This window comes from Ambystoma mexicanum, chromosome 13 (genome assembly GCF_040938575.1).
Source record: "Ambystoma mexicanum isolate Mex_15411 chromosome 13, UKY_AmexF1_1, whole genome shotgun sequence".
Lineage (NCBI taxonomy): Eukaryota > Metazoa > Chordata > Amphibia > Caudata > Ambystomatidae > Ambystoma > Ambystoma mexicanum.
In genome coordinates, this window is record NC_090938.1 from 325,239,382 (window position 1) to 325,256,396 (window position 17,015).

The 17,015-nt window shown below is 42.2% G+C and overlaps 1 protein-coding gene across 6 annotated transcripts in view; it reads right to left on the reverse strand.

Annotated features, from left to right (window-relative positions):
- The window catches only part of RIPK3 (receptor interacting serine/threonine kinase 3), a 429,719-nt gene that overhangs the window by 12,789 nt on the left and 399,915 nt on the right, over positions 1-17,015 (reverse strand). The gene's annotated exons all lie outside the window — the stretch shown is intronic.

Consider the following 17,015-nt stretch of genomic DNA (forward strand, 5'->3'; position numbering starts at 1 on the left):
CATGGAAAGTAATTTGAGGCGTGAAAAAACGTGCTTTAACTATAAACTGTGTTTCCTAACCTGCATGGGCTGCCCATATTGAGTCTACTCTCTTGGCTATCCTTCCAGTTGATTTAAGTATAGAACTTTCTGATGCAACATGGGTATGTAAGGCTTCGATTCTTGACATCATTTTAATAATTTAGCAGTTGAATAATTACTGCACAGCTGGACCCAACGGCATATGGAACAGTCTCCTAAAACAGTCCCCGGGGATGTGGGCTCACGCCGTGCATCCCTCTTTGTACATATCGGAACTTTAAGTAAGTAACCTGAAACATGGCGAGAAGTCATGTATTGCCAGTCTATAAAAAGGGTCTGTGAAATGTACCCGCCAACTATCGCATGTTGGCAATGTTGGACATTCTGGCAAAGATTACTGCCAAAGTGTTATTATCGTAACTAAACTTTTGGATTGAGAACGATGTCTTACCCCCAAACCAGACGGGTTTTAGAATGAAAGCCTCAACTTCCCACAACCTACTAATGCTGATATCCTCAGTGGAATACGCGTGGATGAGAAGAGAGTGTGTCCAGTCTACTCTGCATTTATCGACTTCAGTGCCACCTTTGACACTGTAATGCAGAACAGACTGTGGCAAAAATTGTTCTCATGGAATATCCCCCTTGGTTTATTAAAAATGCTCATATTGTTACACTCCGACACCAGCATTAGTGTTCGGTTGGATGCAGAAGGTAAACTTTCTGCCTCTATGGCTACTCATCGTGGTGTGAAAAAAGGGTGCATTGTAGCAGCAACTCTTTTCAACCTCTATCTTGCTGACTTGTGCGATGCTTTCAGTAACTGAAAAAACTACCCTGTAAAAGTTGATTTTTTAACAGACTAGCTGGCTTGCATTTGGCGATGATCTGCTTTTAATGGACCATACATCTAAGGGGTTGCAGTGTCTGATTTCTGCTCTGGGGGGAGTATGCTGATCTTAATGGCCTTACCGTTAACATTGGAAAAAGTAAGATCATGGTCTTTTCTCGGAAAAACAAACCGTGCATTAGTAGAACGTGTAAGCTGAATGGTTCAATGTGTAAAGTCCTATAAATATTTAGGGATACATGTTGAGAATAACTTTAAATGGGCTTTGCATTGGTTGGAAACAAAAGTAAAACGCATGAAATCTATAAACACCATTAGTTCCTTTATTGGGTGGCATGGGGGTTCTTCTATTTCTACGAACCTGTTGCTATATAATACTAAGGTCCTACCAGTATTATACTATGGAATTGAGGTTTGGGGCCATAACTATGCATTGGAGCTAAAAATATTCGAGGCAAACAAGCTCCAAAAATTGTTTAGAATGCCACAAGCTTTGTCTGTCGAGTTTTTGTCTCTTGAATTTGATCTAAATGGGATATGCTCTGACTTTATCTTGAGAGTTGTTATGTGCTATGAACATCTGCGAGTGTTGAATATTGGCACAATAATGCTCAAGTTTCTTGAAGCCTTTTTAAGTCTTGATATTTGTTATTCTATAGGCACCCTGGGTTCCATTTTATCGCTGCATTCCAAGTTGCATGTAGGTTGTTTAGGTAAATCTGTGTTGGGAGAGGTGTATATGGTTAAAAACCAGTTAAAACAGAAATTGACTATTTTCCGTTATGAAAATAACCTAATGCAAATATACAATAAAAGCAATAGCGGTTCTTTCAGCCATTATAGAACTGTCCGTGAGTGTAAGCCTACATACATAGTCGCATATCCAAAAAGTGCAATTATTACACAGTACCTGCTTCTCAAATTTAATATCAGTGACACCCTAGCAACAAAAGGCGCAATGTTTGGTTTGGCACGCTCTGAACGTCTATGCCGCCTATGTGGTGAAACTGTTATTGAAACATTGGAACATTTTATGACACAATGTGAGAGATTGGATTCAATCAGGATAAGCTACGTTAAAGCCTGTGATAATAGCTCTGATATGTCTCTACTTTGACCAAAATGTATGGAGGGCAATGAGCTAAATTATATCTTTTATATGGTAACATTTTATTGGAAATGTGTGGACATTTTTTAATCATTTTTTAATCTACTTTGTAATTGATCTTCAGTATATCAATTTTTATATGTGTTTTTAAATGTTTTAGTGATGATCAGATCTCTTGATGAGTTAGACCACCTCATGCTGCAATGTGATTTTTCGAGCTATGTGTTTTATGCTTGCATTTGATGTGTGTTGCTTGATGGAATTGTTTCATGTTTTCTTGTGTATATTATGTATTGTGTTTGTGTACACAAAGCCTTTGGCTAAAAGTATATTAATAAATCAATCAATTATTATTTGATGATCGTAGCTTGCTCCCATCTTAGATTTAGATTAGGCGTTTATCTCACCCATTTTTACAGTTTAATGAACACCCTTGAACTGCGATCACTTGTGTCCGTCTTACTTTGATACCATGCCTTCCTTACAGGATTCACAGTTAACCCAGAAATGCTTTGAATTGCAGTTAGAGAAAGCTGTCCTTAAGCACTTTTGTGCCATTTTACCCCTGGACCAATGTGGGAGAGCAGCCGAGTCCTCAATCATAAGAACTTTCCTAGATACACAAATAAGCAATTGTAGTGCAGGACCACAAACAATACAGTGTCCAAACTCAAGGGACAGTGGACTCGATTGTGAATTTATTAATGATAGTAGAGCTGGAGAACTACAGTTAAAGGTGAATAATTATTTTTCTTCAGCATTACATGTTTCATTGATTAACATGCTTAGAATAGACAACAGAGCAATTCGTAAAATATTGGAATAGTCAGAGAGGCTGGGCTCACCTTAAGAAAATGTGTTATAGCACCGCCTCACCCACTGCCGAGTTTGCACCATAGGCAATGTCTGCAAAATAGTACTTTGACAAAGTGTGTAGTGTTGTCCACTAGACTGTCATACAAATGTCCAACATGAAGACCCCTGCCTGCAATGTTCTAGTTGCTGCTATCGTTGGAGTGGTATGGGCTATAACTCGGTCACTAAAATTCCTTCAGCAGCTCTCTAGCTTGGACGGTGCTTTGCCCCTAGTGGAGTCACCAAATACTACAAAGAATCGATCTGATGGGCGAAGGTCTTGCATCTTGAAGAGGTAATGATGAAGCAGTCCTCATACATCAAATGTGTGCAGAGTTTGTTTCATTATTGAGGAAAGATTGTCCAAAAAGGTGGACAAAATGGCTGATTGGGACATGGCATGGTATTAACTCTTAGTAACAAAACCTAGATATAGGTGAAGAACAAACTTATCTTTGAAGAACATGGTGTAGGGCTGTTTGGAGGTATCGGCTTGCAAATCATCCATCCTATAGGGCGAGTTAACAGTCACTAAAAAGGATGTTTTCTAGGAAATCCACTTAATGTTTGTTAGCCATATGCCTACGTTCGAAAAGAGCGTTTAGGACAATGTTCAACTCCCGAGAAGGGGCTAGCCTGGGCCTGGTTGAAAAACTCCTAATGACACCCTTTAAGAATTACTTCACATCTTTGTCAGAGAAGAAAGAACCCAAGTAGTTGAATGTGGACAGAACGGTATTACAGAGAAATGAAATGGGCCTAAAATTACTAGTTGCAATAAGGAGGGAGGAACTTCATGGGGTTGGAGGGAATTGGTTGTAATGTTTTGTCGCAACACCAGGTACGAAAGTATTGCCACTTTTTAGAATGGGCCCTACGAGTGGAATGTGGTGTTTAATGGCAGCCGCAGGATCAAATTAACAGAAAGGTCCTAATGTGCTAAAATTCATTCTTTTCCTGTGGAGTTTGAGAAACCAAAGGATGTCTCACCCGGTAGCCCTCTGGGACTTTTCAGCCAGCTACCTGAGGGTTTTGGACTCGCGCTATATCAAATAAACAAACAAACAAACCCAGGTGGCCAGGACATAGCCATCACTTTTGGAACCAGTTCCTGGGGATGGACCAGTGCGGGAGGATCAACTGGGTGAGGGGTCTTTGTGGAGTGGGGGTGAGACAGCCGATGGTGAGACGCAGTATTCCTTCCTTTTTTCTTCATCGACCCCATCCTTTTTTTTTAGGATACTCAGAGATCCCAACTCCCCTCCCTTTTTACACAAACATAGGGCTGAGGAAGAGGGTGACAGAGTAACCAGACTAACTCTCTCATATTGTACTGGAGATGTCCCATTAATCAGGCACTTTACACTAACTGCATACACCTGATATCAGTTAGCTCTCCTCAGACGAATAAAAGGCAACACCTAAAGACACTCTGAGCAAGGCAGAACACTAGTACGAGCAGAACTTCCGGGACGAAGGCACAGCAACTGGAGCAGAGAAATGTAGCAAGAGACGAGAGCAGTGGGACGAAATCCCCAAGGCTTCCCTTCCCTACTGGAGGTCGTTACCTCAGTCAGACCGCCTAAGACACATGGAGAAGGGCAGATCCCACAAGTGAAGATTGCATTGTGTTTCAAGGACACCAGCGACCCTCCCAAGTGATCGGCAGAGTTGGGGGGATGAGGCCAAGCCTATGGCACTAACGACTCCAAATATTGGAAATCTCAAACAAGAAAGAAGCACACACAGTCGGTGAGTTGGCAAGCGACCTGAGAGACAAGGTGTGTGCTAAAGCAAATTAAGTGGCAACATTATATCACAAGTGGAGGCTGCACGTGTGTTGATGAGACACAAAGAAAGGCAGACCTGTGAATTAACTTTAAAGTAAAATGTAGCTGTTAGATTGTTAGATCAGCAACACTAAGTAACTGAGTGGGCCGGTGAAACGAAGTAGACCATTTGAAAAAGTTTCTGTGAAAGGTACATTGTTTGAAACTAAAGGCGAAAGTGAAGTGAAGAAGGTTAATACCTAGACAAGAGAAGAGTGAAAGTAAAATAGTGAACGTTGAGTTGAAGTGGTCTATAAGGAAATCCATGCACATTCGAAAGACTTCGACATCCGAAAGTGGTCCTAGCCCGACAAAGGGAGACCCGAAGTCTAATAAGTTTGGGGAAGAGAGCCCCTTGTGACTTTGTGTTGAACTTTATCTTTATGGATTATGAGTTTATGGAACTCGCTCCCTACTTCCCTCAGAGCTGAAACCTCACTCCTTGCCTTCCGGAGAAATCTGAAAACCTCTCTCTTCAACTAACACTCCCCCTTCATCTATTCCTACTAACTTCTTACCCCCTCATTTCCTACACCACTTAATTCATTATATTCTGCAACATTTGTAAAATTGTATTTCTGCTCTCTACTGTAACTAAGCTCTGTTCACTGTCTGTAACTAGCGCCACAATGCCCACAGACTGTTGCGCGCTTAACAAATATGAATAAACAAATAAATAAATAAATCGTGAGAGGTCTGAACCCGACAGACGGGGACCTACGAGAACTGTCCAGTGAAAGGTCTGAGCCTGGCAGAGGGGGATCTTTGTGAACATTTTGGTTGGAACATTATTTTTGGAAGTCAGAGAAAGAGACTTAACGTGGAAGGCCAGGCTGGCCTCATCCACGGTTTTGAACTGGGTATTGTGTTGAAGGCCGACCCAGAGTGTGTCATCCTGCCTACAATGATTGCTTTACTCCATGAGGCCTAGCATGGGGATGAGAGCTGGTTCAGCCACATCATTTGCACACCGATTTTTCTTTTGCATACACATTTCACCTTTTTTACACTTTATGTACAAGAGATAGGGCAGGGATTAGGTTTTGTTAGCATAGGCCATTTTGATTTGACAGACTCCACTAGGACGGTTTTGTTTATCCTTTGATGGTCAAGGTTACTCCCATCTTAGTTATAGGGTTGAATAGGAGTTTCTCCAACTCCAACATTTTCAATAAAGGTTTTACAATTGTATCCATTGTGTCAGTGTCAATATTTCTGATGCCAAGGTACACTGGCAGACTAAAGAGCTAACCTCATAACTTCAACACTGCTAAGGTGCTTAGTGAACCCAAATGTCTGAACTTCTGCAGCTGAAGCAAGGAATATGTAAATATGAATTCGGGCTGCAGAAGGAAATTACAAAGGTACATTTGTTCATTCATTTGCAGCTACCACATAAAAAATGCTGTGCTCAAATAAAGAGAAATACGCTTATTCAAAGGGCCCTCGCAGGTGATTGATAAACCCAAGAAAAATTCTAGGATTATTCTACATGGAAAGCACGTATTTGTGTTATTTAAAGCACTGAAGGTTTGTGTCAGTGTTAAAACTCTTCCACTGAAAGTCAAACAGGCCTTCCCCCCATCAGGAACTACAGATCTGCTTGGCTCTCTATCTGAAAGTCAAATCTCTTTAAGACCATAACAGTAACCCAGAAGGAATTCATGGTGGGGTTGCTATGGGACTGGATCAACTGTAGAACCAGGCTTGGATGGGTTGAACTCTTAAAAAGACATGCTTTTAAATTCGAAATGCGGTGTAACCTAGGATGGAATGACAAATGACAGAACTACCCCATGATGTTGAGAGGTCAAAAGTGAGCCATGTGCTCCTACAGACTCTGACTTGCAGGACTGATTAATGACTATAATTGTAAGCTAAGGAAAACAGACAGCAGACGCCCACAGCTAATGTGAGAAACAAAACCAGCTTTGAAATTAATGGAAGAATATATGATGTATTAGTTGCCATTGAGTTACCTGTAGAACCACATTTTATTGATTTTCACAGCAACGATAAGTCACACCAAGGCCATTCAGGTGTCATTCTGAAGTGTATTACAAGTCTGTTATGTTCATTCAATTTGTATCAAAATTCGATTTTAGGAAACCCTGTAACAATCCAAGATGTAGTTCTAGCTCCCCCAAAACATTTCTGAGGCTCAAACGCAGGGAGTTAGTAGATTAGTGAATGATGTAACTGTGTATAAAGTTTGGAGATTATAACTTATTCTTTTCACACCTACATCCTCCTGCCAAGACGGGAGTCATCCTAGTAAGTCTACCATGAGTAAAAAGCTCAATCGAAATGAATATATGTTATGTTTATTTGTAAAACAAACATTTTTGCCACTCAGGACTTTTTGAGTGCAAAACTGACATGTAAAAAATGTAAATGCAAGTAGGTGTGTTCATTCTTCTCAGGATTTAAGTTCATAACTCCAAGGGGCCTATCCACAGAGAGGGCTTGGGCCTTGAGGGAGGAGAAGAGAATACATGTCAAATGAAAAGTTAGAACCAATAAACTGGCACTTCCTAATTTTAATATTTCATAAGTGTGGCTTAGAGGGTAAAAAGGCCCCGCTCAATAGGAAATGGAAAAGATACATTGCCTAAAAAGCATCTCGGTGAATACTGAGAGAACTGCCTTTGCCTGGGCATAGAGGCTGAATAGAGAGATTGAGCATGATTGATGGTGGATTCTGATGTCACTGTACCTGTAAGAGGAGCCCCACACACTTTCCTGAGCACCAAAAACAGAAATGCCCAATGTAAATAGCGTGTACAACAGAACCAAGTGTGTGGGGGATCTACTTGACTTAATATCTTCCACTTAATAGTGGGTGGGAGGGCACAATGCATAGACCCTTGGCATATTTTACTGAACAATAATATAATTAGCTCCCATATAGTTATTGTTGTAGAGAGAGCTTGGGGGAAGTTGAAACCTCAATCCTCTTTCCTAGCACTAATTCATGTTATAGTCATTTAAAGTAATTGGGGACAACTATTTCCTTGTTCACCCCAGAATTCCCTAAAGAGAGGGGGTGTCCTTGTATTAAAATGAAATTCCTAACTGTCACCACTCCCCAGACCTGGCCTTTAAGCAGAGGGTTGCTGAATGTAACTGAAGTTTGGGTTTTTGGTGCCAGGTAGAGAAGTGAAACCAAGTGTTACTCCTGATTGACAAATGCACACTCTTTCCTGAGAGTGAGAAAGTGACCCTGATAGAAGAAAGATATTGTATTGCTTTTGGGTGATGAAGGAAGAAGGGTTCTATCAATCCAAAGTAGCATCCAACGTCTGTAGTGATTTCAAAACTGCTAGCATTTTCAAGTATGCAGGTAAATTATATGCATATACACAAAGCACTGCATGTGTGAAATTGCTTTTGAAAACAGAAAAATGCTGCATATGAGTTGAATCTAAACCTTATCAAGGAATGTGAATGCTCAGTATCTGGTAATGTTTCAAGGTATTGTTTAATTTTGACACAAAGTGGTTTGTGGGACAAGAGGTTGGAACTGTTTAGTTGGCCTGTGTTCCATGTACATGAGACCCTAAAGTGAAATTCAAAGAAAAAGTCAGTTTTGTATTGAAGCTTTGTTTTCTGCCACAAAGACTGTGGTGTGTGTAATCATTTGGTGCAAATATTTATTTATTTTATTTAATGTGATAATATTCACGTTCCAGTCCCATACTTCAATACGTCTACTTAATGAGTGCCTCATACCACAGGGGTCTCCTCCCCACTTAGGCAACCATCCAAGTTCTTGGAAGAGAATGTTCATACTGTTAACAAAAAGAGGACCCCCCACCCCGAATTCTACGCTCAGCAAGGGTCATACTTGTCAGGAGAGGGTTGGAAGAGACGTTCATAATTTTTACATACATTAAGGCTTGTTTTTTTAAGACCACTAATTTTAGTGACATAATACCAGTTCCAGTCTGAGTATATCCATGGGCACACAGTTAGGCAATCCTAATATCTTCCTCCAGAACCTTCCTTCAACAATTGGAGCCATTTCAAATCCATTCCCATTAAAGACTCCAAACCATGCGTCAATGCCGGAACCAGGCATTGGCTATACAGTTGTCTGGTACCAAACAAGGAGTATCCTCCTCTTTTCTTATTAAACTGCCAAATGAGTGCCGTCAATTGTGCCGCCTTTCTTTTACGCATCCCAATGCAGGTCTTATAGCCTGAGGATGGGTCAATTTCCACCCCATATATTTATATATATGGGCATATGGAATTTCGATATCCTGTACATACAGACCAGGTCTAGCCACATGTTTTGCAGAGAAATGCTTCACTGATGCTTTCCCTCTAGTAATGGTCAGACCATTGCAATCTGCAAATGCCCATAGTGCTTCTGCCGTACGCTAGATGCCACTAAAAGTGTGATCTAATATCACTAGGTCATCCGCGTAGGCCAGAACCCTACAGTGTGAATTACCAATTTTAGGCAGCAGTTATGGATTGACATCAAAAAAGCTGGAAGATCTGACATGAACAAATTATATAACAGGGGTGCTGTTACGCATTCCTGCTTTACACCTCTGTTATGATATGATATGATTGGTTATTTATAATACCCGCGCTTAATACCCAGAGAAACTGTGTTGCTCTGTGTCATCTTGCTTCCAAGGCGGGCATGTTGCCCCTGAGTTATCCTCCCGACACTACTCTACCTGTTCTGCTCTACATGCTCAGTCATAACCCCCTGGATGCCCAATCTGAAAGACACAGTGTTATTTTGGTGGTGCAACTTTAGATAGAACAGAATTTCAGGGGGACACCCCAAACGCTCCAGTTTATACCACAGTCGCTCCCTACATACTGTCTGGAATGCCGCTTTGAAGTCTATGAACAATGCGTATAGCAGAGGATTGTTAGTGCCATACGCCTGAGTTATCAGAAAATCCATCACTAGAAGATTATGAGATGTAGAGTAATCTGGTCTAAACCCTGCACTGGAATTGATCTAGGACATCACTTCGCTCCACCCACCCCTTAAGTTCATTTAAGAGTAGTGAATCAAATAGCTTCCCCGAGCAATCTAGCATCAAGAGGAGACGGTAATTGCTAGGATCTGCTTGGTTACCGTTCTTTAATACAGGTATCAAAATGTCAGTTTGCCAGGGATCCGGAATCCTACCCTCCCGGATAACCTTATCAAACAGAATTATTAACAAAGAGGCCCAAAAAGGTGGATTATGCTTCAAGATCACATTGGCTAGTCTGTTAGGACCAGGTGCTCTTGAAGATTTGGAATTCTTAATCTTAATAATTATAATTTCATTACTGACAGCAAAGGGAGCATGCAGAGGCTTTGGTTCTGCCAATTTCACCTGGAGCAGAAGACAATTTAAATTTCGATTGGCAAGAAAGGTAACCCATTCATGCGCTCTGATCGGGTTAATCAATGGGAGCTCCCTACTCCCCCTCTCCTCTCCCAATAAGGCCCAGATACTACAGGAATTACCTCCACACAGTGTGGTCACCATCTATTGCCAAGCTGAATCTATGCCCGAAAGCCTCCATTGCGTTTTTTAATCTTCTTACTTCCTGTAAGTACATAATTAAGGAAAGATTTGCCAATTTTGTTCTTCGAATGTCAGCCCGGAGATTACGCTTCATATCGCTTATCATTCTATCATAAGTCGTATATGGTTTATGATCACGTACTGCCATTCTGATTTTGATTGTAGCATGAGAGCCAGAGAAAGAACGTATCCATGCCTTGATGTCATTCAGGGACATGTTTTGAAAACCTGGTTATGGGCAAAGTCAAGCAAAGCATAGCTATTTTAGCATTATTAATGTTTTTCTCTGACCAGACTATTCGAGTTGCAGAGTGATTGGTTAATAACTCTCCCACCGAAGGCCAAGGCACGCCAATATCTGGGCCACTTAAACTGAGGATCAAAGCCTTGTGGTCACTCCATATATTACAGCTAACTTGGATGTTAATAACCTGCAAAGCCATCTCATAGCTGCTAAATATGTTATTGAGAGTAACAGATGCCCTACCCTTTCTACAAGTACAGTCCCCTGGGCTGTCGCTTTTAGACCGACTATTCAAAATCTGCAGTTCGCAGCAATCAAAAAAGTGTAACCAGTAAATACCCTCCTGATCCGATTTATTTTGCTCCATAGTACTTCTAGCTAATAGTGCAGGGTTTTCTGAGGTTCCCTCACCACCTGCAGAGTGACAATTGAAATCTCTGCCTACAATAATGTATTTGTCCGCTGAGTCATCAGCCCAAGTGATTAACAGCTCCTGTAATTTCTCTTGCAGCTTTTCTCAGAGAGCTGCCCCCGGCGGATTATACAGCTTGGCCAGCAGTAATTTACAGGGCAGGCCTTACAGGGGAAGCTCACCTCTACTGCTAATAGGTAATCATGTTTCGTAGATGTAATCTTAGTTGACTTTAATGAGTTCTTAACCCTGGTCAGGAGACCCCCAAAAGGTCTACCTTTAGCCCCTTTCAAAACAAAAGATTGAGGGATTGTATACCCATCTATATTCACCGGGGCTGTCAACCAGGTTTCCTGCAAAAGAAAGAATGTATGTGATACAATATAAGAAACAGAAACAGAAGAAGATAAAAAGTGCTTAAAAACACGAGTATTCCAGCTAATTAAAGTTCAATCTCATTTCTTAGCTATTGCTACAGGTAAATAATCAGCCAGCCATTTTAATATCTGGATATCTCATAGTTGGACTTTATCTTTAGCAGGAAGTAAGGGCATCATGCCTGTTCCTTGTGGACCTGCATCGTTATTAGTTGGTAATAGTAAGTCATTTTGCTCAGGAATGGCATCCAGCTCAACCCCAACTGCCAGCAATGCATCATGATATTTACAAAGTAGTTGCACAGTTGCTAAGTGTTAACAATGAATAGCTGCATTGTTCCCCTTCAATGGTTCAACAAACTCAAAATCCTCTGAAAGCAAAACATGCAGTTGAGGAATCGAATGAAGACGTGTAAGAAATGCTGATCTTGGGAGTTTTTTTTATTTCACGTTTTCTGATTGATATTCTTAATTGTACACATTTTACTCTGAGGGTTAATAGCAGCCATGCACATTGCTTCAACCTGTACCGCTTTTTGTTTGGGGACACTCAAAAGAATTATTTTTCGGGGCCTCTTGGGAGTAGAATAAGTTGCCAAAGATATTCCCAAAGGTCAGGATACATTCAAATCCTGTTGGTCAAGGGAGATGTTAGTGTCCTGATGATCAAGATTGACATTAGTAATCCCCTCATCTTCATCTTGAATAATCCAGCTAGTAAGACTCCCCAGACCTTTACTCTGGTGTTTCTTGCTACGAATGGCTTTTTCTGTGCTTTCTTCAACTTCTTTGGGGGAGGGATGGTCTCATGCAGTGTATCAGCTAGCTTGCAAGGTGCAGCACAGGCAGCCGCTCGTTTCCCTAATCTGCGCTGTTTCCTAGAGAAAAACACTGCTGAGTTTTCCACTACTACTTCTTACACTACCAAAGCTGAGGAAGGTACAGGTAAGCTCTGATTAACAGGAGATGGAAGGTTTTCAGAGTCATCTGATCTGCTTGGAAGTGGACTCTTCGCTATATTAGTTGGGCAAAGGGAATTTTCATGACTCCGGCCACATAATTTGCAGAGAATTTTCAGTGCAAATTGTATCGACGTCATAAATGACTGTATTTCAGCCAAGACGTCTCCCCTATTGCGAGAGGCTTCGAGAGATGTCAAGTCCTCAACTTGCACTGCCCCCTCAGATTCTATTATTAGATTAGGTGATGCCGATAAGTGTGTATCAGGCAGCATAAGCTCATAACTTTCCTCAGCATGAATCACCTGTGCATTTATCAACACTGGGGCTTGTCTTTGTGTGGGTGGGTTTGCCGTTGCAGAGACCATGGTTTTTTGTATGGAGAGGCAAAGGTCTAGCAACGAGTTGTTATCGATATCCCCAAAGTTAAAAAAACTATGCACAATTGATCCGTCCTGGGGTGAACGTTCGCTAGGCTCCTGCAGGAATATACCTTCTGTTGCACCTTCTCACAGGCAAAGAAAGCCAGGATGGTGCCTCTTTGCGCCAGAGGAGTCCCCCTAGTTTGTGCTTGGGCTTTACCATTCTTATCTCGCTTTTCGCTCTACTCTTAACGGCAGAGCAACTGATTCCCTGTTTCTATCCTTCCTTAGATTGTAGCAGCCCTTTTGAAGTTTCCTGCGGGCAGGCATTATCTAGAACGTAAATTACTCCGGCCGGAGGGGGCCGTATGTAAATGAGAAAGCACACCACACACACAGTTCACTGGCTGCGGGCTATGGCCCATGATTAAAGCGTCACACTCCCTAACCAGTATTAGACTGATAAATCCTCAGGCTGAGCTTTCAGTCAGACTCCCAACTGGCATACAATCAGTAATACAAATAGGCTGATAAACGTATGACACAAATTAATTCCCACTGTTAGTCAGTAATTTTGTCGGCGTACCTGTAAGGCGGGCACAGATCATAGCCACAGTCCTACAGCAGTTTGTCCCTTCAAGGGAGGCTATGAAAAATAGCCCCGTCTCCCGGAAGCCCGCGAACACACAGCTGCACACCACTGCGCATCCGCTCCGTGTGTTGTTTATCTAGCCGGACTTCGTTTACTACTGCTCACCACTGAAAAAAGACTCAAGAATGCCAAATCCGAATGAATGAGAAGCTTGAGAAATGTCCGTGAACACCTAGCCGCACACCATATTGGTGCAAATATTCATTAACCTATTATTTAAAGAATATATATTCTTTCTGTACTCAGGCCTGGTTCTTAGCTCATTGGTGGCACAGGGGGATGGATCTATGTGGCTCTATATGAGTCATACACAGGGCTAGATGGAATCAAATCAACGTGATATTGTGTGACGTTTTAATTGGGGGGGTGAACTCCCCAAGTTTAGGGTAGTCTCTCAATATATTGTTACAAGAAGGGTTCCCACCTTTCCTGAGGACTGCCAGGTAATTATTGGATAGATCTGGATGGCCAAATCGCAACTGCTCAGGATCCAGATGATCAGTGCAAGAGATCTGTGATTGTAATGAAGGATAAACCCGCCCTTGGTGGACTACCGACAAGGATGTACTGGGAGTGTTGTTGGGGAACACCTGGACAAAGACGTGATGGTCAGAAACCAAACTTGTCATACCCAAGCGAAAGCTATGAGAAACAGACATGGTTTCACCCTGTGCCTGGACACAATTTATGGGATGAGCGGAAGAGGGAAAAGGTAGAGACACATCTCCCTTTCTATGTTACTAAGAAGGAATCCATCATCGATCCCCACTTGTGAAATCATGTAGCAATGAGTGGACACATGCTTTTTCTACAGTGGTGAACAGATCTGCATCTGCTGTTCTGCGGTATTGGATGACCTATGTCACTTGATCACTGTGCAACTCTCATTCATGAGAGATTGACAGGGTCCTGCTGAGGATGTCCGCCCGGGTATGGTCTACCCCGAAAAGGTGCTGAGCCCAAATGAAGATGTGGAACTTTATTGCCTATGTCTACACGAGCTGTGCTTCACGAGATAGAACGGCTGACCTGGTGCCCGCCACCGCACGTTGACATAATAGATTGACGTTATTTTGTCTGTTTGAATGATGACAGTAGCGAGGATGGAAGAAAAGCACAATGTGCCAGGCAAATTTCACAGAGTTTGCAGATGTTCATTTTGAGCCCCAGAAAGTAGCTGGAGCAGAAACCTTGACCTTTTTGGTGCGGAGGAATGGACTCCAGAGCTCCCTTGCACAGTACTGTCTGGACCTTTCATCACATTAGATGCAGGTGCATCTGAGGATGCAGCCATGAAATATAGTCCAGAAATGTGGGAACGAATCCTAAAGTGTGCCTCTGTCAAACAATCTCAAGCACCCATTTGTCGGAACTTGTAATTGCGTCACACAAAGGTGCTGGACATGTGGGTGGGTGGCAGGGGAAAGTCAGTTGGATGGCACTGGCCAGATCCATACTAGCTCCTCTTACCAAGGGAGCATCTATAAGCTATAGGAAGAATGACACCAATGGTGGTGGAGGGAGAGGGAAAAGATATTTGAAATGAATGAAAGGAAACCCCACTCACCAAAGGGTGAAAGGAGTGGCAGTTTATAAGGGCACCCAGTGCTCTGACTGTTTTCGTTTTGATTCCCTACAGATTCCTAGACCTCCGTGCAGAATCGTTGATGGACAGGATAGGTTGTGTCTAAAATGTGTGCCTGAATCTCCGGTTGTGGATGTAGTACATTTTGTGCATCCCTGTCAGAAGAGGATTGATTTATGAGGAAGATAACAGAAGTCTGCACCCGCCACATCATCAGCTCAGCCAATGGCGTGTACAGAGGCGAAGGTCTTTCTTTAACAAGAGACCTTGCCTCCTCCAGTTTGGCAGCAGGCAGGAATTCTTAATCCGGGAGATCCTGCACAACATTTCCCAAACATACGTCTTTATAGCCAGGGGAATGTCTGCTCTCATTTTTATGGAGCACGTAGCACACATCTTCTTTCCCATGGTGCCCCTTTTTCATAGGGGGTGAGAATCAAAGATGCAGCTTTGGCATTCTCCAGCCAGGATGCAACTGTAACCCCCGCCTTTGGCCTAGGATGACTTGGGGCCAAAGCTTGATGTCACTTCTACCTTTAGTTCAGGCAGATAGTGGTGTCTTGTAGACAGGCTTTGCTATGTCCCATATGGCATCAAGGACAGGGATGGCAGTCTTTCAGATTCGATCATGTTGATCATACATGAAGGAGTTATCCTGTTCCACAATGGATCGCAAGTAAAATAATGTTGCTGCTTGAAATATACTGTGAAAAGAGAAAATGTCAGGTGGGGAGGCATTTGCCGGTGAATCTGTATACCCTGGCTTGAGACCAATACAACCCTCCCCTTCATCACTGTTCTGAGTGCAAAAAGGGGTTTACCTTTCCTCTTCGGTCTCATCATGGTGCAACGTTTCAGCCTGAAAGGAGCACATATACTGCTTATACTGTAGGTCTTTCGGCCTTCAAGGGTCGCACTTTAATTGTCTTGCCTCATTTGCAGGATGCTCTCAACCTTTTCAGAGAGCTTTACCCTCCACCTCCATGTCAGTCTTCCTATAGATCACTGATCCTCTGTAGACACAAGAGCACGAAGGGATCTGACCAGTCTCAGACACAGTCATAGAAATGACTTTCTCCCCTCACACTCCTAGATGTTCAGCACTCTTGCGTGGGTGCAGAATATTGTGCCAGATCACTTACGCCAAATGGGTGTTTCAGATTGTACGAAAGGGACACTTTAGAATGTTTTGGCATACCTTCGGACTCTCTCACATGGCACACCAGCAGGACCAAAAGCAAAAACGGCTGTCCCACAGGATAGCGAGAGGGTGTAGAGAGTGGACGCACTAAAAGTGAATTTAGCAGAGTAAACTACATTAAAAGTTGGAAGGTTGTCTTAAAGATTGGTGAAAGGCATACCGGTAAGATGAAGAGCAATCATTTCCATATCATGTTTCTAGGGGAATCCATAAGAGTGGATGAATTAAGTTAATTATAAACCTTTATAATAAAGTGTATCTGGTTTATGTATTTAAGGGACTATGGAAGGAGACTGAAGCACGTAGCAGTGAAGCATGACACACGTATAGAGATTTTCAGGCCCTGATGAATGCCCAGCTGATTAGAGCTAGGAGGACAGAAACTTGACAAGTTGGGCTAGTAAAGGAGCAAGGACTTTGCACATTGCGTGTGCACAATGCTCCAATGCCTCAGAACAACAGACACTCGCTTTGGTGTTATATATTTGTGTGTGATGTTTAAAGATGAAATATTGTTCTAGTGAATGTTTTTTATATGTTTAACTTGTATATGTTGTTTCATGAATTATGTGCATAGATATTCAATAAACATTTATTTCATGTCTTTTGAATATGAGATTTTAGATTTTCAAATAGATTTTCAAATAGTGTGTACTGCTTTGGATACAAGTGTGTAGCTTTCCATTTTTTGGCAAACATCAGCAGCAAGCACCTGCATTGAATGTGGGAAGAGATCCAACCACTACTAAGCAAGGGAGCCGTGGATCTGTTCCACTGAACCAAAGATGCTCAGTTTCCTATGCCAAGTACTTCCTGTGGCTCAGAAATAATGCCCTTGAACTCTGGGCAATCTGCCTGGCACTTTTTGCCCCCCAGGTTGCCCAAGTGGCAACATGCTTTCTTTAATTTGTCATTGGTGAAAAAGGTGTACATTTCCATCACTCTGAATAAGGCTCATTATGACAGGGACCTAAGTTCTCAGTTGAACTATACCAACAACCTTTATTAAGG